Here is a 25,278-nt window from a genome sequence, read left to right as displayed (position 1 = left end):
CTAGCCTACAGGATAATTCCTAGGGTGGGCTGGAGGAGTCAGATGGATGATGGAACCCATCTCTGAGACAGGAAACTCAGGAGAAGGAGCAGCTTTGAGAAAAAGATAAATTCAGTTTGGGACATTATAAATTTAAAGAGACTCGTATACCTCCAAATATGTCCACTGTCCCTCCAGAACTCAGTGGGAGAGGATTATTTAAGAGAAACGCCTTTGGGTATCTATCCTCACTGTAAAGGTAGTGCAGTAGTTAAAGCCATGGGTTTAGATGAAGGTTTTCAGGGAGGAGCTAAGGATGAGACCAAGGGAAAACAATGCTTAGAAGGTGTTATGGGTTGAACTGTGTCCACTGCCCCCAAATTCATATATTGAAGTCCTAACCCCCAGTACCTCAGAATATGACTTTATTTGGAACTAGGATCATTATAAATGTAATTAGTTAAGATGAGGTCATTGGGGAGGAGAAGGCTAATCCAATATGACTGGTGTCCTTATAAAAAGGAGAGATTTGAAAACAGTGGCATGCACATAGGGAGAATGCCACGAGACAATGAAGGCACAGATCAGGGTGATGTTTTCACGAACCAAGGAACCAACCTTGCCAACATATTGATCTCTGACTGCAAGCCACTGGAGCCCTGAGACGATAATTTTCTGCTGTTTAAGCCAGGGGTCCCCAACCCCCGGGCCACGGACAAATAGCGGGCCGCACAGCAGGAGGTGAGCGGCGGGCAAGCGAGCAAAGCCTCATCTGCCGCTCCCCACTGCTCGCATTACGGCCTGAGCCATCCCACCCCACCCCCTCCACTCCCCCACCGCCGTCCGTGGAAAAACTGTCTTCCACGAAACCGGTCCCTGGTGCCAAAAAGGTCGGGGACCGCTGGCTTAAGCCACCTAGTTTGTGATACTTTGTTTGACAGCCCTAGAGAATAAATACAGAGGTAAAGAGAGAATGGAAAGCCTACAAAGGATACCAAGATGGTGAAGTCCAAGGAAGGAGGCAATCCAGGAAAGTATGGCATCACCAAGCCAAGAACAGGAATGAATTTCAAAGGGAGGTCATGGTCAACAAAATCACATGTTCCCAAGAAGTCAAGCAGGGGGACAGAAAAGGTGGCCCCCGGCAAGATAACACAGAGGTCATTGGCAACCTTGGAAAGAGAAGTTCTAGTGAAGTAAAAGAGATGGAAGCCAGATTGTAGGGGAGTGAATAAGAAGTGAGGAAGAAATAGACTTGTTCAAAGTCTGGGGAAGGAAAGAAGAGGATAGAAAAGAAGTTAAAGAGAGATCACTGGGTCACATGTTTTTAAACAGATTTGGTACAGCTATTTGACAAGGACAATGAGCCAGTGGAGATGGAAGAAATAGAAGGAGAAATAGAGATAGAGGTGATAGAGATGAGAGAGAGAGAGAAAATGAGAGAGAAGAAGAGGGAAGAAGGAGGGGGAGGGGAGGGGGAGGAGGAAAAGGAAGGGGGATGGAGAGATAGAGATGATGGAGTTGGAGATAAACATGAGAGAGAGACAGAGAAGAAGTAAGAGGAGGAAGAGAAAAAGTGGGGGGGGGGTGGGCAAGGGAGAAGGAGAAGTAGAAAGGGAAGAGAGAAGGAGAGGGGGGAAAGGAGAAAAGATCTTGAGGAGCACAGAGAAGCCATTCTGATGGCTGGGTTGGTGCGGTTAGGGACAGCTACATCACATTTCTAGACAACAGTGGCAGCAAGGCCAGGGGAAGGGTCTGGGGTCCACAACTGGGAATGGCAATGGTGGAGGCAGTGGGACATGCCTTGGCATCCAGTGAGCAAGAGTGGCAGCAGCAGTGTCCTTGTCAGGCTGAGTCCGTAGCATGATTTTGACTACAGCCCTGGCTGCTGCCCTTGTTTCTGTTTTCCTGAGCTCCTTCCCCAGCCTCTCTGGGAATTCTGGGAGCTGCCCACTGTCTTTGTGATCAATTCTTTTCCTACTTCAATCAGCCTGAGTCAGCTTCTGTTGCTTACAACCAAGAACTTTGCCTGACTCAATCATGAATGATGCTGAGCACTTTATAAGAATGAACCTATTTAATCCTCCCAGCAAATCTCAGAGGTAGATTCATATTATCCTCTCCATCTGCCCAAAGGGGAAACTGAGAGATAAAGAGTTTAAGTTACTCGTCCAATATCACAAAGCTAGTAGATACCACAGCCAGGCTCACACCCAGACCTGTTTGCCTCCAAAGCACTTAACCACTGCACTCTGCTGTCCTTTACTTAAGCAAGCTCCATAATTACCATGGCCACATGCCCTCTACGCCATCCCTACTGTGTCCATTCGGGTCCTCCAGGATGCTGAGATGGAGTTACAAGTGCAAGAGGTTACCGGGGAGAGGGAGGCGCCTGTGGAAGATAAAGGAGGAGGCTGCAGAATTGGGCAGGGAGAGCCTCAGATCACAATGCAGATCTGACAAAGTCTCGGCCACCTCCGTGAGGAGCTTTGGAGCACATTACACAGGAACAGCTAGGCCTGCCCTCACCATGCTCTGTCATTGGCTGGGGGCCGCCGGAAGAGTGCAGCCTCAGCTCGAAACTACAAAACTAGGGTGGACGCCAGAGGTGCTGTACTAATTGCACTCCCCCCAGATGAAAGCCAGGCTCTTTCTTGAAGAGAGAGCTGAGCGGCACACCTCCATCACTGGTGCACCTACCACTCACCTCCTTTTCTCTTGGAAATTCTCAGGGATTTAAAAACCTGTATTAAAGAACCTCATTCTGCTCTCCCTCCACTATGGTTTGTGTGGGGTCTGGGCTCCTGTAGCGCCCACTCTGACCTGTACTTGATCTTAAGTACATCAGAGATCCGAAGTCTTTAAAGAAATATAAAGTAGCTGCTCCTCAAATAATAATAATAATAAATAATAATAATAACGGTCCCTATTATAAACATTCATTTACAATTCTAGTTCACTAGCAGAACTTAACTCGTATGTACCTCTGAGACCTCATACTTCTTATTCCAGTTTTGTACCAATTCTGGAAGGAATCCTAGCAGCTCACATGTTGTGTGAATGGCCAGACAACTTCTCAAAATGGCCCTTTGGCTGATGAGATAACATAGCAGAATACATTGATGCTGAATGAAGCCTCAAATGGCCTTTCCTCAGTGTGACTGCCTGCCTTAGGGCTACTGTCTCAGTGCCGGTGACTCTAAGTTTAAAAGAGAGAATAATCATTCCTTTTACAAATCTTTATTAATCACCTATTATGTGTCAGGCACTGTACCAGGTGCTGAAGTTATAGTGGTTGCAGTGACTTTAAAATGTGTCTACAATTTTTTTTACAATTCTCCCTTCAAATGATAGGGCTTAACTCTCCTTCCCTTGAGTGTGAGCCAGACTTAGTGACTCACTTCTAAGAAACATAATGCAGTAAAAGTGACAGTATGACCTCTGAGACTAGGCCATAAAAGGCAGTGGCTTCTCCTTGCTCTCCCTTGGATCACTCACTCTGGGGAAAGCCAGCGGTTGTGTTGTGAGAACACTCAAGTAGCCCTATGGAAAGGTCCATGTGGTAAGGAACTGAGGCCTCCTGCCAACAGCCATGTGAGGGAGCCATCCTGGAAGTGGATCCTCCAGCTTCAATCAAGTCTCAGATGATGCAGCCCAGCAACATCTTGACTGCAACTTCACGAGAGACCCCAAGCCACAGCCACCCAGTCAAGCTACTCTCAAATTCCTGACCCACAGAAAGTGTGAAATAATAAATATCTATTATTGTTCTAAGCCATCAAGTTTTGGGGTGATTTGCTATATAGCAATAGACACAGTGGTGGACAAGACAAACATGGTCTCTGTTCTCATTCTGGGAGCAGTTGATAACGTACTATTACACAAATGTGGAAACAATGGAAGTCAAATCATGCCCAGCAAACCTGTACGGATGCTATGATTTCCCACCAACATGCAATATGGGAAGAAGATTTGTTATATTATTGTATTGATGGTGACTGGGATATCAATTTGGAGTCTACTTTGTCACCCAAAGGTATAGAATGTCTTCATGCCATGATCATTGTAGACCCTGTAGCAAAAACTGGAGGGCTCTGGAGCTGTAAGATATACTGTGGAATCAGGTCAGAGTGAGTGCCATGGCAACCCAAACCCCATGCAAACCATGGTGCAGGGAGAGCAGAAGCCAAGAGCCTCACAGAGAAAGCTTGTTGGAAAAGACTACGAGTTCTGAGAGAAGCAAAGAGAAACAAAAGACCAAGCATCTCCAGGGAGAGAGAGGTACAGAGAGAGCCTGACAACTGTCCATCTCCTGGGAGCCAAATGGACCTCTGGATTGCCTTCCATGAGATTTTCATATTTTTTTCAATAAATCTCCTTTAAAGCTAACTAGCTCTGTAGGCTCAGTCATTGCATTCAAACAATCTCCATGCCAGCCTCCTATCTGGTGTCCCCTTTTCCAGTATGTCTTCTCCAGTGCACCCCGCATGGAAAACCAGAGGTGTGATTACTGTTTCAGCACATCACCCTCTCCTCCACATACACACAAGCCTTAGCCAGGTGCCCACTCCTACCGTAAATCAGCCTGGCATTTACCACCCTCCTCAATCTGGCTCCAACTCACATTTTCATGACTCCCCTACTTATACCCCATCTCTAGATAAACTGAAAACCCTGCAGTTCCCTCCATGCGTCTTGCTTTTCAGCCTCTGGAACTTTTGTTCAGTCATCCTCTCCACCTGGAAGGAAGCCTATTCCTCCTCTCATCTACCTCACTTTATTCTAGCTAGCTAGCAAAGATGTTCTTAAATGCTTCTCCGTGAAACAGTCTCTGATCCCTTCAGCTGATATAGTGTTTCCCTCCCTCCCCTGAATGCCTCATTTATGCCATTGGCAGGATACAAATCCTTTTCTATCTATAATTATACATGCATGTAGCTCATCACCTCTACCAAGTCATAAGCTTCCTGAGGATGAGAACAAGGTTATTCATCTTTATATCAAATTGGTCCTGAGCCCCCTTCTCTTTTCACTCTGTCCTCTCTCCTCCAATGATCTCATGATCTATAACTTCATCCACCATCTACACACCGATGCCTCCAGCCCAGACCTCTCCTCACACCTGCCTATGTGACATACCCACATGGGTGTCTCAAGGGCCCTCACACTCAACGTGTTTGGGGAAAACTCATCATAATGCACCCCTCCCAACTCAAGCCTCCTCCAGCTTTCCTTTCTCAGCAGATGCCACCTGCGCCCCCACCCCTGCCGCTGCCCCCCAACCAGCCATCCAATTCTGCAAGTCAGAATCTAGGAGTCTTCCTTGGAAGACTCTCCCACCTGTCAACCTCTGTGTCTAATCCATCACCAGGTCTTATTGACTTTACTTTCTCAATGGTATTTAAGTCCCACAGCTCTCCTTCATCTCCACTGTCACCTCCTAAATCCAAGCTATCTCTTACCTCGCCCACCATCTTCCATCTGGTATCCTAACCAGACTCCCCTCATTAACTACAGCCTCATATCACCAGTCAGTTCTAGGTCATATGGATAGAACAGCATTTGGGTTTTTAAACTTGAATCTTGCCAGGTCATCCTTAAAGGCTTAGGATCTTCAATGACTTTCCATTGTTCTTAGGATAAAGACCCAAGTCTGTAATATAAATGACCACAGGGCCCTGCATTATCTGGCCCGTTCACCTCTCCAGCCAAATGTTGTGCTATTTTCTTCCTTCTTCTCAATATTTCAGTCACAGGGTACTACTTTCAGTTCCTCAAAAGTGCCTTGCTCTCTACAGCTCTGGGGCCTTTCCACTTGCTGTTTCTTCTTTTCACTCTATCTACCACCTTTGCCTAATAAACCCCTGTGTTCATCCTTCTAGTCTCAGCTCAGACCTCAGCTCCTCAGAGAAGCCTCCCCAGACCAGATGTAGTCTCTCATTCACATGTTCTCATTGTTCCCTGTATTTCCTTTCATTGTATTTATATTGTTTTACAATTATATATTTGCATGATTATTTGAGGGCAGAAATCATGCCTGTTCTGCTCACTGTGACATCTCCAGCACATAAATCATAGAGGAGCTAGTCAACAAAATTTGTTTAAAAAGTAAAGAAGGAAGGAAAAGATTCAAGTAATCACTGACAAAATCTGGATAGACCAAAGCTTGGCAAAATATATTTATGATCTGGTACATTTGATTGCCAATATCTTCAAGATATGTTAAGCTTTTCTTGAAGCCTAAAAACTTCATATTTTCCTCTATTTTATATTTGCATCAGTTAGGATTTCACGTAGCTGAAAATAACTGACCATAGTGCTTAACCAAACAGAGGTTTTCTTTTTCTCTCATAATAGACATTTTGAGGTAAGGCTGAGGCAGCTGTTTAAGGAAGTCAGCAAGGTCTCAGACTCCTTCTAGCTTCTTTCTCTGACATTCTTAGTGCCTGACTTCATTCCTCAGAATTGAAAGCTGGGCTGTTTCCCCTCCAACATAGTATCCATACTCTAGGCAGACAGAAGGGGAAGAGTAAAAGGCAAAATGCCTCTGCCAGTTGGACTCATCTCTTTTTTTTTTTTTTTTTTTTCCCGGTATGCGGGCCTCTCACTGCTGTGGCCTCTCCCGTTGCGGAGCACAGGCTCCGGACGCGCAGGCTCAGAGGCCATGGCTCACGGGCCCAGCTGTTCCGCGGCATGTGGGATCTTCCCGGACCGGGACACGAACCCGTGTTCCCTGCATTGGCAGGCGGACTCTCAACCACTGCGCCACCAGGGAAGCCCTGGACTCATCTCTTTTTATGAGGAAAACAATGGTTTCCTGAAAACTCCACGCAGGAAACTGCTACCTATATCTTTTTGGCCAGACCTGGGTTGTGGCCACTCTAGCTTCAGAGGAGTCTTAAAGAAGGTGCATGTTCTTGAATGAGCACACCGCTGCCCTAAACACAACAGGAGATCTGTTAGTGAAGAATCCAATTGGAGACTGGAGATCATGAGGCCAGCCAGGAGTGTCTGCCACACTACTGCCACAGACAGCCAGATCACCTGGATTCCAAGGCTCTGACTCAATCTCAGAATCTTAGATGAAAGCCATTGTTTTCAATTTAGAATTTTGAGCTGAGATTCAGGCTCTGCATATATGATGCTAAGCCCTGTGGATGAAAGTGAAAAATTCCATCAAATACATGTTGTTTTATCTCTATAATCCTAAATATGGAATAATCTTTCCTCCTTGAAATGTTATTCCTACCACTGTATACATTTAATTTCAAAAATCAAATTTCAAGTTAATTCAGTCAAAATTTGAGCCTGTAGTTAAAGCCTGCTACCACTAGGTGTTGTTCCTTCAATCATATGGTTTCGTTCACACCCTTCATGCAGATACTTGTTCAGCTACAGCAGGAGCAAATGAGACTCTCCACACGTCTATTTTTTTTTTTTTTTTTTTTTTTGGCTGCGTTGGGTCTTTGTTGCTGCGCGCGGGCTTTCTCTAGCTGCGGCGAGTGGGGGCTACTCTTGGTTGAGGTGCGTGGGCTTCTCATTGCGGTGGCTTCTCTTGCTACGGAGCATGGGCTCTAGGCACGCGGGCTTCAGTAGTTGTGTCTTGCAGAGTCTAGAGCTCAGGCTCAGTAGTTGTGGCGCACGGGCTTAGGTGCTCTGCAGCACGTGGGATCTTCTCAGTCCAGGGCTCGAACCCGTGTCCCCTGCATTGGCAGGCGGATTCTTAACCACTGCGCCACCTGTGAAGCCCTCCACACATCTATTAAATGAAAAATGTAGAATATACACAAAGCCAATTTAGCTATAGTTGAGAACTAGGAGATCAGAAGGCTATGTAAACAGAATTAAGAATACAAGGAATTCACAGAGTGATTGAGCCCATCCTAGACAGAGTTCAGAATGAAGGAACCAGAGTGATTTGTGGGTAGAGGTTTCCTCAACAAGGAAGTGACAAGTTTGATGACTCAGAGGCAAGAAGAGATGAAGTATGGAACATAGGCAACAAGAATATAGCAAACAGGACATGCCTACTATGTGGGGGAATATGTTTTTCAATTAGTATCATTGCCTTTAATTAGTTAAATTCAACAAATATTTATTAACCATCATCTATGTGTCAGAAACTCTGGGAAAGGCTAATACTCTGCTCTGCAAGGGAACAGAAAGAATATTATTGCTCAGTGGAACTTTGGAGGGCACATATTCTACTTCCCCATTTTAGAGATAAAGATATTAAGGTCCAGAAATGTTCAATGACTCCCTATTGTCACCAGTTAGTTAACAGAAAGCCATGGAAAGATCCAGGTCTTTAGAGCCTCACCGAAACAAAATTCTCAAGACCTGGAGGGAAGCCATCTCCTTGCCAGGGCTCTTCCTTACTTTCAGAGGGGATGGGGTTTTGTTCTTGCTGCTGGGTTGTTTTGTTTCTTTTTTACAACTAATTTACCATGTACAAAGGCATGCAATTCAAAAATTTTCCCTGATTCTCAAACTTATCATGTTATTTTTCTTCACCATCATCAAGCATGTATCAGCTGAAACCTAGCTGAAAAGTCCTCTCCATGAGGTCTGGGTGAACCTACCCAATGTCGATCACTCTGCTCTGCCCTATCTTTCTCCCACATATCTCTTCCTCTGGCTTCCCTCCCTGCCCTTCAGCACCTCCATGCACACCCACCAGGTTGATCTGCACTTGTTAATTAATGATTTCAAGATGCTCTGGTGTCATTTCAGAGGCTATGTCTCCCATTTACCTTTGTAAGCTCCAGAAAAACTAAAGGCAGTTCTTCTCAGGAACTAAAGGTTTGGAACAAGAAGAACCTGGCTTACAACTGGAGCTCTGCCGTTTACTGTGTAGCCTTTGGAAAATTATTTAACATCACTGAACCTCAGGGTCCCTGTGTGTACAATGAGGAAATTGACACCTACTTTATAAGGATGACGCAAGAATTTAATGAGATAACGTCCCACAAAGCACTGAGTGGTATAAAGCTACACACTGGTATAAATCCAGGGCTCAATATGTGTTTATTATCATTTTAAAAAATGCGTTCCCACTCCCTCTTCTCTTCAAGGAATGCCTAACCTGTGTCACTGGTCAGATGTGGGTTCAAATCCTACCTCTTCCACTGACTAGCTATATAACCTTGAGCAATTCCCATTACCTCTCTGAGACTCCTGGAACAAAGCCTGGCCTATGGGTCACACTCAATATTTATTGACTGAATAAGATACAGTTTCCTCATTGATAACACAGGGATAATAAATCTCACCTCACAAGATTGTTACAGGAGTTAAACGAGATCATGTAAGAAAAGTACCTGCTATGCTCCCCTTCTTTAGTTTACTTGATGAACTGGTTATCTTGCAAGGGGATGGATTCATTGGATGTTAGATCAAGAGTCTTTAATTCATGTGATGTTTTATTACTTATCTATATTCTTAAATTTATTTCCCTCAATAGCTCTTGGGGGAGGGTGCAGTGATGATACATAATACCTCTCTTATCCATCTGAGTTCTAGACCAACTGAGAAAGAAGACAAAGGAATAATCAAATAGGGTTCAAAGTATCCTCTTTTTTTTTTTTTTTTTTTTTTGCGGTACGCAGGCCTCTCACTGCTGTGGCCTCTCCCGTTGCAGAGCACAGGCTCCGGACGCGCAGGCTCAGCGGCCATGGCCCACGGGCCCAGCCGCTCCGCGGCATGTGGGATCTTCCCGGACTGGGGCATGAACCCGTGTCCCCTGCACCGGCAGGCGGACTCTCAACCACTGCGCCACCAGGGAAGCCCCAAAGTGTCCTCTTTATTAAGCTGATATGGAGACTGATTATATGGCACAAGGGGTCTCCTCACACTGAAACCCAAAGTTAGGCAGACTTCCATACACTGGAGCACTGGACCACTGCAGGCCTCCCCCACCACGTACAGGAAGCAGAGCAAACTGTGTAGTCTCCATAGGCAGGTTGCACCCCAGGGAAGGAATGAGAGAAAGAAGATAGGCCCTGCAGGTCCCTTCTCTCTCCTACTCAGGTAACTCACTCCATCTCCCCAGGGGAGGAGTGAAGATGGAACAGATGCCAAGAGTACTTTGGGAAAACCCCTCATCTTGGAAACAAAAAGCAGGCCAGAAGCATTCGAAGCATTTGCTACCAACAATCTCTATATGCAAAATGGATTGTGTCAGCATCCTTAATTCCCCAGAAAGAATTTAGACGGTACATGAACAGTGGTTAAGAGCCCAGCCTGGAGGCAGGCTGCCTGGTTTTGAATCCAGGCTCTGCTGCTTACTAGCCCTGTGATCTTGAGCAAGTTATTTACCCTCCTGGACCTCTGTCTTGTCATCTATGACATGCCAGCGATGATGGTACCTCCCTCACAGGATGGTTGTCAGGATTAAATGACAGAAAGTCTACAAAGTGCCTATAACAGTCAAAGGTAAATGCAAAATAAATGTGAGTTATTATTACTGGTGAGGTTGTCTTATGAAAACTGTGGGCCCCTTAGATTAAAAGGTGAAATGAAATACCATGCTAGCCAATTGTAAACCAATTATCTTACTTGAACCCAAAGCAAAAAATAATTATAGTCAACTCCTGACCATACTTGTGATCTCAGGACCATGAAAACCATCTCTCAGTGCCACCGCCTCCTGCCCCAACTTCCCACAGAAGTACATTCTTCATCCTGTTAAACTGAAGTTTCTTTGATCCTCCCAAATCCCATTACATACAACTTACTCCTTATAAATTACTGTCCTCTCTTATGAACAGCTATGAGGAGCTTGTCAAAGAGAAAAACCCTTATGAGATTTTGTACACTCTTATGTCAGTAGTTCTGCTGAGCAATGAAGCTGGCAGAGATAAAAGGCCAGGATCGAGTCAGGGCTTGTGACATAAGTGTGAACTGTGGTTATAACAACTAAGGAGAGTAGTCACTGAGCTGCACTATCCAGGAAGGGTTCCTGGTCATCAGTTATGCATTAAGAGGGTAATAAGCATAACGAAAGCTGAGAAAGATTCCAACTTGGAGGAGACTGGAAATATTTTATGAAGGTCTGAAATGTGTGCCGTGGGTACCCAGGTCAGGATAGAGACCTCAAAGCGGACTAAATAGATCTCTCCTCCCACAAGAAAGGAGTATAAAAGATTGTAGTTATATGTGTATGTTTCGGAGTCAAATAGACCAGGGTTCAAGCCCCACTTTTACCACTTCTTTGTTATGTAACCTTGGGTAACTCAAGTGTCAGTGTCCCTATGTATAAAACTGAGATAGTAATACCTACCGTATGGAGCTATGAAGAGAATTCAATAAAGCAACATATGTGAAATTCCCAGCACGATGCCCTGCAAATATCTGTGCTCACTAAATTTAAGTTTTTAATCTTATTATACACAATAATAAACACAGATGGGGGTTACTATCCAAAACATATAAAGAACTCATACAACTCAACAACAACAACAAAACCAACCCACAGTTTGATTTAAAAAATTGGCAGAGGAACTAAATAGACATTTTTCGAAAGAACACATCCAAATGGCCAACAGGTACATGAAAAATGTTCAGCATCACTAATCATCAGGGAAATGCAAATTAAAACCACAATGAGATATCACCTCACACCTGTTAGAATGGTTATCATCAAGAAGACAACAGATAAATGCCAATGAGGATGTGGAGAAAAGGGAACACTTGTGCACTGCTCCTGTGAATGTAAATTGGTGTAGCAACTGAGGAAAACAGTACTGAGGTTCCTCAAAACATTGCAAATGGGGCTTCCCTGGTGGCACAGTGGTTGAGAGTCCGCCTGCCGATGCAGGGGACATGGGTTCGTGTCCCAGTCTGGGAAGATCCCACATGCCACGGAGCGGCTAGGCCCGTGAGCCATGGCCGCTGAGCCTGCGCGTCTGGAGCCTGTGCTCCGCAACGGGAGAGGCCGCAACAGTGAGAGGCCCGCGTACCGCAAAAAAAAAAAAAAATTGCAAATGGAATTACCATATTATCCAGCATTTCCTCTTCTGGGTATGTATCCCGAGGAAATGAAAACAGGATAACGAAGAGAAATATGCACTCCTATGTGTACTGCAGCACTAATCACTGTAGCCAAGGTATGGAAACAACCCAAGTGTCTGTCAACAGACGAATGGATAAAGAAGATGTGATATATATATACAATGTAATATTATTCAGCCATGAGAAAGAAGGAAATCCTGCTATCTGTGACAACTTGGATGGATCTTGAGGACATTATGCTAAGTGAGATAAGTCAGACAGAGAAAGACAACACTGTAGAATATCACTTACATGTGGAATCTAAACAAGCCAAACTCATAGAAACAGAGAGTAAATGGTAGCTACCAGGGATTGGGGAGTGGGGGGATAGGAGAGATGTCGTGTAAGGGTAAGAACTTACAACTAGTAGATAAATAAGTCCTGGAGATCTAATGTATAGTGATTATAGACAACAATACTGTACTATAAACATCAAACTTACTAAGGGACTAGATCTTAATTATTCCCACCACAAAAAAGGAATGATAATTATGTGATGTGATCAAGGTGTTTACTAACACTACAATGGCAATCATGTTGCAATATACAGAGGTATCAAATCAACATGTTGTATTCCTTAACTTATGTAATGTTACAGGTCAATTATACCTCAGTAAAAAAAAAAAAAAAGAAAACCAGGGTGAATGTGTTCCAAATGGGAAACCTCTGGGTTTATTCATAGAGGGCTATACAGTTGTTATTATTTTCTTCATCATTATGATGAGATGATCAACTTAACTCTAAAATTAAGTATAAGGAATAAACCACCTAGGGAATTCGCTGGCGGTCCAGTGGTTAGGGCTCAGCAGTTTCACTGCGGTGGCCCAGGTTCAATCCCTGGTCAGGGATAAGGTCCCACAAGCCCTGCAGGCCACAGCCAAAAAAGAAGGAAGGAAGGAAGGAAGGAAGGAAGGAAGGAAGGAAGGAAGAGAGAGAGAGAGAGAGAGAGACAAAGAAAGAAAGAAAGAAAGGAAGGGAGAGAGAGAGAAAGAAAGAAAGGGAGAGAGAGAGAGAAAGAACGAAAGAGAGAGGGAGGGAGGGAGGGAGGGAAGGCGGGAGGGAGGGAGGAAGGAAGGAAGAAAACAGCTAAAAAGTATTACCAATTCTTCTCATTATTCCCAGTTACATGTTGGCAGGAAGTTTCTTAAGTCACAATATATACCTTGCTAAGCTTATGCTTTTAACCACCATGCATTTTTCCTATGTTGAACCAATACTTGCATTCTTACTGCCATCAAAACCTAAGGACTGTAAAATGGATGGCTAGTGGGAAGCTGCTGCATAGCACAAGGAGATCAACTCGATGCTTTGTGACCACCTAGAGAGGTGGGGTAGGGAGGGTGGGAGGGAGGCTCACGAGGGAGGGATATGGGGATATATGTATATGTATAGCTGATTCACTTTGTTGTACTGCTGAAACTAACACAACATTGTAAAGCAATTATACTCCATAAAGATGTGGAAAAACAAACAAACAAAAAAGATGTGGAAAAAAGAAACCCTAAGGACTTTGGGTGACAATGATATGGTCAATATAGGTTCATCACTTGCACCCCTCTGGTGGAGGATATTGACAATTCGGGAAGCTAGGCATGTGTGGGGTCAAAGGGTACATGGGAAATCTCTGTACCTTCTGCTCAATTTTGCTGTGAACCTGAAATTGCTCTGAAAAATAAAGTCTCTTAAAAGGAAAAAAAACTAAAAGCACTTTGAATTACATCAACTGAGTCAACAGAGACATGGAGAACACAAATGGTAAATTTCACACAACATGAATTTGACACAGCAGTTTCAACCATATCACTTTCCATTCTTTTTCCAGCTCTACCAAGAGAACCACCTCAGGCTTACGTGATGCCTTTGTGTATCACAAAGCCTGGGGGAATGCTGGGGGAAGAAGAAGACATCTCTTTCTCAGGGCTGTGCAGCCTGAGGCCAGGGCCACAGCTTGGCAAGTAGGGCTCAGTTGGATGCAGCTCCAGCTGGCCTCCTCAACCAGGCACCTTAACTGCGGTGCACCAACTGTGCAACAGTCCACAGCATCCTTGATAAGCTATCAGAGTAACTGTGAACTACATATCTTTTCCCTTCCTCTGTCCAGTCAGAGTTGAAAGCAGTATTGCTTCAGGTAGTCATGAAGCAGAAGGAAAGACAAAAAGTAGAAGAGGATCCCAGAGCAGGAACCTCTGAATAATGGAGTTGACTCTTTCGAACTCTCGGCATCGGCTACTCCATCCTACTTCTCTCATTCTAAACCCACAGCCTCAGCTGAAAAACCAAGAGTATATTTACATAGGATGGATTCAGCCACAAACTATCGGAATTAATGTTGAAGGACCTGACTTGGCTCTGCTCCATGAGACCAGGGACGGTATTTATTTTTTCTCACTACTGTTTTCCCAGCTTTTAACATGGTGCTTGGTAAATAAAAAGGGCTCAATAAATATTTATTGGCTGAATTGTTGTTTTTTTATAGAGGAATAATAAAGCCAATTGCTGCACTCCTTTCACATGCATGAGAGCATTTCCCTTACAGCTTAAGCACAATAAAAATGCTTTGAACATTTTTAAAGTCTATAGGTATGAAGAATGGCAGGTGGGAGAGAAGTGCATTGATGAAGTCTGCATCAAGCAGTTTGGGAGTCGAGAACCTGGGCTTTGGAGTCAGAGAGACCTGGGTTTGAATCCCAGCTTTTCCATCTACTAAATGGGGGACCCTGCACAAAATGACTTAGACTGTCTCAGCTTTCTCATCTCTAAAATAATGGGGATAATAATGCCCACTAGCAGGGTTGTTGAGTGGATTAAATGTGGATGTATGTAGGAAACATCTAACACAGTTACTGGCACATAGTAAATACTCAGTAAATGCCAGCTATCATTAATTTTTCTGTTCCTTCAAAAGGCTAGGGGAAAAAAGAAAGTAAAAGAGGGAAAAATTGTGCAAATGTGGCAAAATCTTGACAGCTGGTGAATCTAGGTGATGTGTACCTAGGGGTTCAATGTATCCGTCTTCCTACTTTTATGTATATTTGAAATTTTCCATAAATTTTTTTTAAGTTAAAAAGCAGAAAATAGGGAATTCCCTGGTGGTCCAGTGGTTAGGACACGGCACTTTCACTTCCGGGACCTGGGTTCAATCTCTGGTCAGGGAACTGAGACCCGACAAGCTGCGTGGTGTGGCCAAAAAAATAAATAAATAAATAAATAAATAAAAAGGCAGAAAACACACAAAAGCACAACTGCCTCCAAACCAAGCAAATATTTAGTCAGGACTTCATTCATTCCCTCAGTAACTGGAGCACTGCTGTGCGGGACATCGTGTGCCCTCGCTGTGCAGGATGCTGGGGTCCCTGCCCTCAGGAAGCTCATGGTCTAGCAGGAGAGGGACATTAAACACATAGTCACACAAACAGATATATAAGCACAAGTTAAGAAAATGCTCCTAGGTGATCTGGCTGTGCTGAGAGGACAGTGAAGGATTCAGTTTAGAGACAGAAGTCAGGAAGGTCTCTCTGAGGAAGTGGTATGTAAATGAAGACCTGAAGGAGCTTGGCTGGGCAAAACAAGGGGAGAGAGCACCCAGGTGGAGTGGCCAGGTCCCAAAACCATGGGCAAAGGTCCCGAGGCAGGAACGGAGGGCAGGCCAGTGTGGCTGGAGCACAGAGATCTCAGTCCTCTGTGTCCTGGGAAGACTCGAAAGGAAATGACAGACTCAGCTGTCCATTAAAAATATTCACTCTGGGGCTTCCCTGGATTCACTCTGGGGCTTCCCTGGTGGCGCAGTGGTTGAGAGTCTGCCTGCTGATGCAGGGGACACGGGTTCGAGCCCTGGTCTGGGAGGATCCCACATGCCGCGGAGCAACTGGGCCCGTGAGCCACAACTACTGAGCCTGCGCGTCTGGAGCCTGTGCTCCGCAACAAGAGAGACCGCGATGGTGAGAGGCCCGCGCACCGCGATGAAGAGTGGCCCCCCGCTTGCCGCAACTAGAGAAAGCCCTCGCACAGAAACGAAAACCCAACGCAGCAAAAATAAATAAATTAATTAATAAACTCCTACCCCCAACATCTTCTAAAAAAAAAAATATTCACTCTGCGTGGAAAAGATCGAAGGGGCCACGTTTGTACAAGCATGGAGTCTCTCCAGACGAATACACAAGAAATTAGTTGTAGTGGCTGCTTCTGGGGAAGGGAACTGAGAGATTAGATGAAAGAGGCTGGCGGGGGGATAATTTTCACTGTATGTGCCTTTTTGTACTATTGATGGATTTTCCATTAAAAGCAAATCACACTAGTCAGAATGGTCATCATCAAAAAGTCTACAAATAATAAATGCTGGAGGGGGTGTGGAGAAAAAGGAACCCTCCTCCACTGTTGGTGGGAATGTAAATTAGTGTAGACACTATGGAGAACAGTGTGGAGGTTCCTTAAACAACTAAAAATAGAGAGTTGCCATATGATCCTGCAATCCCACTCCTGGGCATATGTCTGGAGAAAACCATAATTCAAAAAGATACATGCACCCTAATGTTCATAGCAGCACTATTTAAAATAGCCAAGACATAGAAGCAACCTAAACGTCCATCGACAGATGAATGGATAAAGAAAATGTAGTACATATATACAATGGAGTATTCCTCAGCCATAAAAAAGAATGATATAATGCCATTTGCAGCAACATGGATGGACCTAGAGATTATCATACTAAATGAAGTAAGTCAGATGGAGAAAGACAAATATCAAATGTTATCACTTATACGTGGAATCTTAAAAAATGATACAAATGAGCTTATTTACAAAACAGACTCACAGACATAGAAAACAAACTTATGGTTACCAAAGGGGAAAGGGGTAGGGGAGGGATAAATTAGGAGTTTGGGATTAACAGATACACACTACTATATATAAAATACATAAACAACAAGGACCTACTGTATAGCGCAGGGAACTATATTCAGTATCTTGTAATAACTTATAATGGAAAAGAATCTGGATAAGAATATATATATCTATAACTGAATCACTTTGCTGTACACCTGAAACTAACAACATTGTATACCAACTATACTTCCATAAAAAAGTAATAATAATAAATAAAATGTTATAGGTTTAAAAAAAGAAAATCAAACAATCATTTTAGGAGAGAAACATCTCCCATCCTCAAAGGCAAAAAACATCTAAGTCACATGTCATGGCACACAGACATACAACATTGGGTTACATAGCAATGGAGCGGAAGACAGGCTGACAGCAGATTTCAGCACAAAGAAGAGCTTTCCCAATGATGATGTGACTTTACCTTTCCTCACGCCGTCCAGTGGTGCAGCCCTCCAGAAGGCCCAGGAGGGGTAGTTTCTAGAGAGAACCCTAGAGTTTAGAGAGTCTTTTAGGGCTGTGGTTCTTGAAGCACTACTCAGGAGAGACGGTCAGGAGAGTGTGTTCAGGAATGCATGCACGGAGGGCTGGCTCCTGAAGGGTCCTCTAGGGGGGATGCAGGGTTATCAAAGGCCCTTGAGAGGCCTTGCTCCAGGCTTAAGGAGGGGGTTTAGAGTGAGGCAGAGATGATGCCTATGGTCAGTGGTAAAGGGGGGTTCCATCTTTAGGAACTGACATTCTGCTCCCTGCAAAACGCATAAGGCTTATTAAAGCAGGCCTTTAATAAGAGAGCAGTTGATACAAGAGGGTTGATTTTGTTCACTCTGGCCTTTACCATGGCCTCCCTTTTCCTCCCTCCTTCCCATCTTGTTCATCCGATCATTTGATTACAACTCACTTGAAGACTTTCTTTGCGACCTGCAAGAGTATGGTTCACAACATGTAAACGGTGGATTCTGCTATGTGATGGGATTGTTGGTTATTTTTAAATTTTTCTCTCTTGTTTCTAATTTTTCTCCAGTAAACATGTTTACTTCTGTAACATAGAAGGGAGTGGGGAAATCATTTTCAATGTTTGCATAGAATTTTGCCACCAAGACATTGGAAACAACTACTTCTTTGTGCTTTTGTGTCAGAACTACAAAATGAGCAAAAACGGGATTTTCAGGACAGGTCCAGGGATAGGTACTGCCAAGGCTCTGGACCTATGTTCATACTTTTTTTTTTTTCTTTTTTCTCACATTCTTCAGGGGTCAAAGGTTCAACTTATTTCTTGATTCTTCAGCCCTGCATTCCCTGCCCCCACCCATTCCCCTAACACCTGCCAGCTGGGCACCCTCTTGAACCATAGTCTTCACTTCAGCTGCATTTTTAAATTAACTTTCTAAACTGGGAAAGCAATACTCCACACCGCTAAGCAGAGACAGTTTCACTAAGACAGATGGAAACAAAGAAATGGGACCACTTTCACTTCAAGATTTGCATCGGCCGAGACACTGAAAGCTGGGGCCTCTAGAATTCAGCCGAGTTGTTCTTACAGCTCCTGAAAAGTCACTCCTCCTGGTCCCCAGCCTCGTTCAGTGATCCTCCACCTGTTTAGGGCTGCAGCTGTATGACTAATGCCTGCCGGTTCGGCTCCGGTTCAAGTAACTTGAACAAATTACTTCACTTCACTAAACCTCTATTTCCTCATCTGTAAAATGGGGATAACATCTAGTTAAATAAGGTAGTGCATGCGGTACCTAGTAAGTACTTAATAGTGGTGAAGTATGTTTAATTTCAGCAATTCTACCACTTCTTCCTGCTGCCTCTCACCCCATTTAAATTGCTATCATTTATACATCTTTTTTTTTTTTTTTGCAGTACGCGGGCCTCTCACTGTTGTGGCCTCTCCCATTGCGGAGCACAGGCTCCGGACGCGCAAGCTCAGCGGCCATGGCTCACGGGCCCAGCCGCTCCGCGGCATGTGGGATCTTCCCGGACCGGGGCACAAACCTATGTCCCCTGCATCGGCAGGCGGACTCTCAACCACTGCGCCACCAGGGAAGCCCTAGACATCTATTTTTAATTAAAGAATATTCATTTTAATCTCTGAATAATTGAGGAGATTTTTATCTAGACTGCCTCCGAGGTGTCTCAAACCTAAGGGAGAAAGAATTCCCCGGTTAATTGGCAAGCTGGCATTGAACAGTTGCTCAGTACAGGCTTCTGTGTATGAAAGAAGGAGGAGGAAGAAGAGAAAAAGGAGCAGGATGGGGAGACAGTGTAGATTGAAGGTCCTGATGTAGAGAGAACAGATGAAGGAACAGTCCGGCTGACAAAGGACACCTGGAAGAATTAAATGTTTAGTTGTGTCTTAAATAATATGATGAAATGGGGTCAGCAGAGTCATAATAGGTTATTTGAAATTTTAGAACTGTACACCTAGGACAATGGCTCTTAACTGAGGGCAATTTTGTCCCCCAGGGGACATTGGGTGATGTCTAAAGATATTTTTGGTTGCCACAAAGGAATGAAGGGATAGCTACTGGCATCTACTAGGTAGAGGCTAACCATCCCACAATACACAAGACAGTTCCCTACAACAAAGAATTACTCAACCCAAAGTGTTAGCGGTACCAAGGTGGAAAAACCCCGATCTAGATTTCCACTTCATGAGAGAAATGTAGACTTGCCTTCTTTTGCCTTTAAAAGATGAGTGCTTGTTGCAGTTCTTACTAGTGTTTTCAAATATTTTTATTCCTGACAATAAGACTGTTTTCACGCTCAGCTCTTCACAGCATCCTCCCTTCCTTTCCCTGCGGCTGGAGCTCATCCTTGCTTACCTAACGCCCTCACCCTACAAACACTTCATTTCAAGAAAGGAAGCAAAATGAAGGAAGGCAGTAGCCGCATGCGTTAATGATTATATGATACCGCAGTAAAATTCCAGGCCCGGTAGCCTTCTCATCAAGGCTTCTTTAGATAAGTCAAGACACTTCATCAGAATGGCTGCTGTCCAAGCAGATTAAATTAAAAAGCTAGTAGCACACAACAAAAAAAAAAACCTTATCAACATAATTAATCAGAAAGAGTTTTACTGGCTGTTTGTTAATGCATTTCACCAATCAAACAACTGAGGAATGTGACTGCTGGCTGTTGACCCCAGTAACCCAACACCACTATGCTGTGTTAAATTGATAAATTAGTTTAAAAGAATGTTTACCTCCCTCTACTGTATGACTCTGCTCGGCGTCCTTTTATAAGAGGATGAGCCTGGCTTCCAAGAGTCTAGTGTGTAAGTCAAAGAAAGGCCCACACAAAGGAACTGCACTTACCATGAATGTATTGCCCAATAGGCAGGAGGACACAGCCACTCCAAAGCCCCTTGAGAGCTAAAGGCCATATTCCTTCTTAGAAGCTGCCCCTCTACACATGTCCACTAAGGGAGAAAAACAAATGTCTCCCCAGGAAGCCATGAGCCTCTCAGTTGGGAAACAATGACATGCCCTCCAATCACACTCCTTTTCAAGCTACTTGACTTTGGTGGCTAATTCAGATCTGAGATGTACCATGCAAACACAAATGGCATTCCAGACAATCAACCATCACTGACCAGGAGTTTAAGTAAACCGATCACTTGTTGGCATTTGTTAGAGTCAGTGAATGCGTGTAGCAAGGGCTAAGGGGGTGGCTTAAGAGCTGAGTGTTTGAAAGCAGCTGGCACTGGGGTCAGACTTAATGTCTTAATGGCTAACAAGAGTTGCTACTGCTTACTGAGCACTTATTATGCCCATGTGCAAGGCACTTTCTCTTCACTGGATCATTTAATCCTTGCAGCAAGTTTTTTTTTTTTTTTTGCGGTACGCGGGCCTCTCACCGCTGTGGCCTCTCCCGTTGCGGAGCACAGGCTCCGGACGCGCAGGCTCAGCGGCCATGGCTCACGGGCCCAGCCGCTCTGCGGCATGTGGGATCCTCCCGGACCGGGGCACGAACCCGTGTCCCCTGCATCAGCAGGCGGACTCCCAACCACTGCGCCACCAGGGAAGCCCTTGCAGCAAGTATTTTTATATTTCCTCGGTTCGCAGATGAGGAAATAGAGGCTCTGAGAGGCTACAAAGTCAACCCTTCCTGGAAATATTTGGAGGCAGGGGTTAGGAAGACTGATCCCTGGGCAAAATTTGCCTTGGCACAGACTTGAATGAGTGGCTGGTGAGGCAAGGTGCAAAGGTCCAAGAGACTTGGAGAAGAGCCCTGGGAGAGAATGCAAGACATCTAAAGCTAGCAATGGAGGGGCTGGCTTGGGTGGGTTAAGGCCAGGATAGAACCAGTAGTGTGATTAGAAGAAGACCCTCTGCAAGGGTCCAGGGCTCCAAAGTATGGGATGTAGTCACCTGTGGTATAAGGGATCATTGCAAGAGTTAAATAACAGTAAATCACTTCAAGAGAAGGATATTAGCTTTTCAGTTTAAGATCCATCATTTGGATTGAAATCAAATGGAAAAAATCTGTTTGGTGCTCAGATCTGAATTTGAGGGGCAGTGTGTGACCTCCACCCCCCCAACAAAATGTCCTCACCAGCCTCCCCACCCACAAGCATGGGTCTGACACGCATGCCATTTGGTTTACGAATAGAAGCAGGAATTGAAATTGTCACATCAGCTGTTCATAACCTCAGGTCTAAGCAGTCCTACAATGAGATTGGGAGCCCTGGAAAAAGAAGTCCTTGAGGAAGGGAGGCTTTGGATGGCTGAAGAACTTGAAAGGGAGTGCAGGGGGGAATCCCAAAGGGAAGGGGGGTGCAGTCACACAGCTGGAGGACCACTGAACGCCATTTTGCCTGCTTCCCCATTTCAATCAGGGTCACGCCAGCCAGGATTAACGTGAACCAATCAGCTGGCATTTGTAAATGATAGCTTAGTTTGTTGTGGTTGTTAAACATTTCAAAAGTACAAGAAATTGAAGGAATATTCTAACAGTCATGTATGCGATTGAACAGATATTGACCTATTTTTAGCCTAATTCCATAAGCCATCTTTGTAAAAAGTGTTGGAAGTGTGGTTCCTCAGGGGGCTCTGGGGTAAATCATCTAGAGAACAAGACCTTAGATGTCATCCGAGGCAGTTCCACTGTACAAACGTGGGGGGAGAAGGAGACCAGGGGTGGTCATGTGACCACCCACCCAAGGTCTGACATGTGCTCGGAGCCAAGCCTAGACCAAGGTCTCCTGACTCCCACGCAGCACTCCTTCCCCTCCACCCACAGCTCGAAGTCCTCCAGCTGTCTGCCTGTACCTCCCTCTGCCTTTTCAGAAGCCTCAGGCCCCACCCAAAATCTAGCTACGCCTTTTTCCTTTTATTTATTTATTTACTTTTAAGTCAGTATAAGATTTACTGGCCTCTCAGAAAGGTTCTTTGGAATAGGGCGAGTTCCTGACACACTAGTCAGAGAAGAGTCAAACTGTTTTCAGAAGTCATAACAACAGTAACAATAACAATGACAACGGCTAACATTTCTTCAGTGCTCACTCAGTGCCAAGCCCTCTGCCAAGTGTTCCGTGGACACTGTCTATCTAACCTGCACATTAAGACTCTGGGGTCATCACCATGATTCCCATTTTAGAGATGTGATAACTGAGGTTTTGAGATGTTAACACCTGTGGGCACAGCTAGAAGGAGCTGGGACACCAGAAACGGCCCACCCCACTGGGGCTTGGGTGGAGCTGATGTGTTTTGCCAACTAGACTCCTCTAATCTCCTCTATCACACTATGACCTAAACCAACGGGATTCCCAAGCCCGACTGTGCACAAGAACCCCCTGGGGAGTTTGTTAAAAATAAGATGCTCAGGCCCACCATTTACCTACTGAATCGGAGTGTTCTAGTCTATAGCCCACAAATCTGTCTTAGAACAACCTCCCCAGATGCTGCTGGTGTACACGGGGCTTGGGAACCTCTGTTGAAGGCTGTTGACTTTTCCGGCTGGCTGGAGCCAAAGAGTCTAGGCTGCAAGACCTCCTGCCCTTCTCTTCCCTTCATGGTGGGCTGCTTCTAGAGTTCCATGAGAGTGAGGCTGCTGTGTCAGGGCAAGGGTCCTGGAAGGTGCCTGTTTGCTTAAGAAAGTGTAGACACCTGGGCCCTCCTGCCACTTGCTTGCTGCCCAAAGGGAGAATTGTTACGTGCAAGCAGAGGCCAGGTGGCCAGGAAAGCGGGGGAGACACAGCCATCCAGCTGCCCCACCCTTTCCTTTCTGAGGAGTCACTCAGGAGAAACCCCGGTTAGGCAGCTGTCCTCCTGCCAGGGGAGAAAGACAGTTTTTCCCTTTGTATCCGTCAACTCTTCTGGTCGGTTGGTGTCTGGCAGAGCCAGGGGTCAGGAAGTCCAAAACAGCTTGGTCAATATTACCGAACTGACTTCACAGCATCCAAGGAAGGCAGAGCCACGGCAGGTTGGCCAGGGGAGGGGCTGAGAGGCTGCGTGGTCATTTGACGAATGGGAAACTGAGGCCCAGAGAGGGAAACAGAGAGGAGGTATCTGTATTTTGACCCATATTTATCTATGAGAAGATTCAGCCTCAAAGAGATGTTCAGAGGGTCACCCTGAGTCAAATTGTGTTAAATAGACAAGCAGTTAGTCGTTCATTTGTTAGCGATCCAGAACAGGAACAGAATGGCCCCCTGGTTTACCAAACGAGCTCTCTGACCTGTGTGAGCATCTCTCTCTTTGTCTGTCCCTCTGGTATATAATTATTAGGTAGGTTTGCAAAATATGACACCTGTGTCAGTGGAAAGTCATTGTCAGAAAGCATTATCCATATTGCCTACACTTCTTCCTTACATAAATTTCATGCCCACATCCTGGGCTGCAACTGGAGTACACTGTTGGGTCCAAGCACATGGTGAATCCGAGGCTTGCCAAAACCTGGGTCTTTGCAATCATTTCTCTTTCCATATCTTATCTGATTGGTCATTATCAAATGGTCCTTCAGGTTTGTCAGTTCCACCGTAGCTCAATCCAATCCCCCTTCTTTTAGATTTTAAAATTGTAGACAAATCAAGTGCCACATAGTTTCTTGCTATGCTGTAGAATATCCAGCTTTCAGAAGAATAACAGCCAACGTTTATTGAGCATTCTCTATGTACCAGGCACTGTTCCAAGCACTATGCATGCCTTATCTTACTGAAATTTTGCAACAACCTTTTGAGGTAGGTACCATTATTGTCCCTACTTTATATAGTAAGAAATGTGAAATTCAGAGAAGCTCTGTGACTTGCCTTAGGTCATTCAGCTGGGATTCAAATAGAGGGAGACTTCCTGCAGGACCTGCCCCTTTACCAAAGAGCTCCTCATAATTCTGGAAATAGGATTTGAGATGTTAAGATCCATCTATTTTATAAAAATTTTAATGAACATTTATTATCTTTGATAGGGACAGTCCTACAGTGTTTACAAAGGTGATCTGAGAGATAACCCTTCCTCTCACAGGGAGTCAGACAAGTATTCAACTAATATAATCAAAGGTAGAAAGTCCTGAGGGCTACATTGGAGGCACAGATAAAGCGCAATAAAAATACATTAAGAAGAGGCTTCGGGGCTTCCCTGGTGGTGCAGTGGTTGGGAATCCGCCTGACAGTGCAGGGGACACGGGTTCAAGCCCTGGTCCGGGAGGATCCCACATGCCGCAGAGCAACTAAGCCCGTGTGCCACAACTTCTGAGCCTGCGCTCTGGAGCCTGAAAGCCACAACAGCTGAGCCCACGTGCCACAACTGCTGAAGCTCGTGTGCCTAGAGCCCATGCTCCGCAACGAGAGGCCACTGCAATGAGAAGCCCGTGCACCGCAATGAAGAGTGACCCTCCGCTCACTGAAACTAAAGCCCGCACGCAGCAACAAAGACCCAACAGCCAAAAATAAATAAATAAATAAATTTTTTTTAAAAAAGAAGAGGCTTCCATGGTGGTGCAGTGGTTAAGAATCCTCCTGCCAGTGCAGGGGACACGGGTTCGAGCCCTGGTCTGGGAAGATCTCACATGCCACGGAGCAACTAACCCTGTGCGCCACAACTACTGAGCTTGCGCTCTAGAGCCCAAGAGCCACAACTACTGAAGCCCGGGCGCCTAGAGCCCGTGTTCCACAGCAAAAGAAGCCACTGCAATGAGAAGCCCGCGCACCGCAATGAAGAGTAGTCCCCACTCGCCACAACTAGAGAAAGCCCATGTGCAGCAACGAAGACCCAACGCTGCCTAAAACAAATAAATTTATACAAAAAAAAATTAACAAGGATAGTCAACAAGCAGGCAATCAGCAATGACTTCCTGGTGGAGGTGACACAGGTAACCTCCTTGAATGACAAATAATGCACTACTGGTAGAGATGGGGGAGTGCAGTCCCTCACT

Source organism: Hyperoodon ampullatus, assembly GCF_949752795.1.
Source record: "Hyperoodon ampullatus genome assembly, chromosome: 1".
NCBI lineage: Eukaryota > Metazoa > Chordata > Mammalia > Artiodactyla > Ziphiidae > Hyperoodon > Hyperoodon ampullatus.
This window is presented reverse-complemented; position numbering follows the sequence as displayed.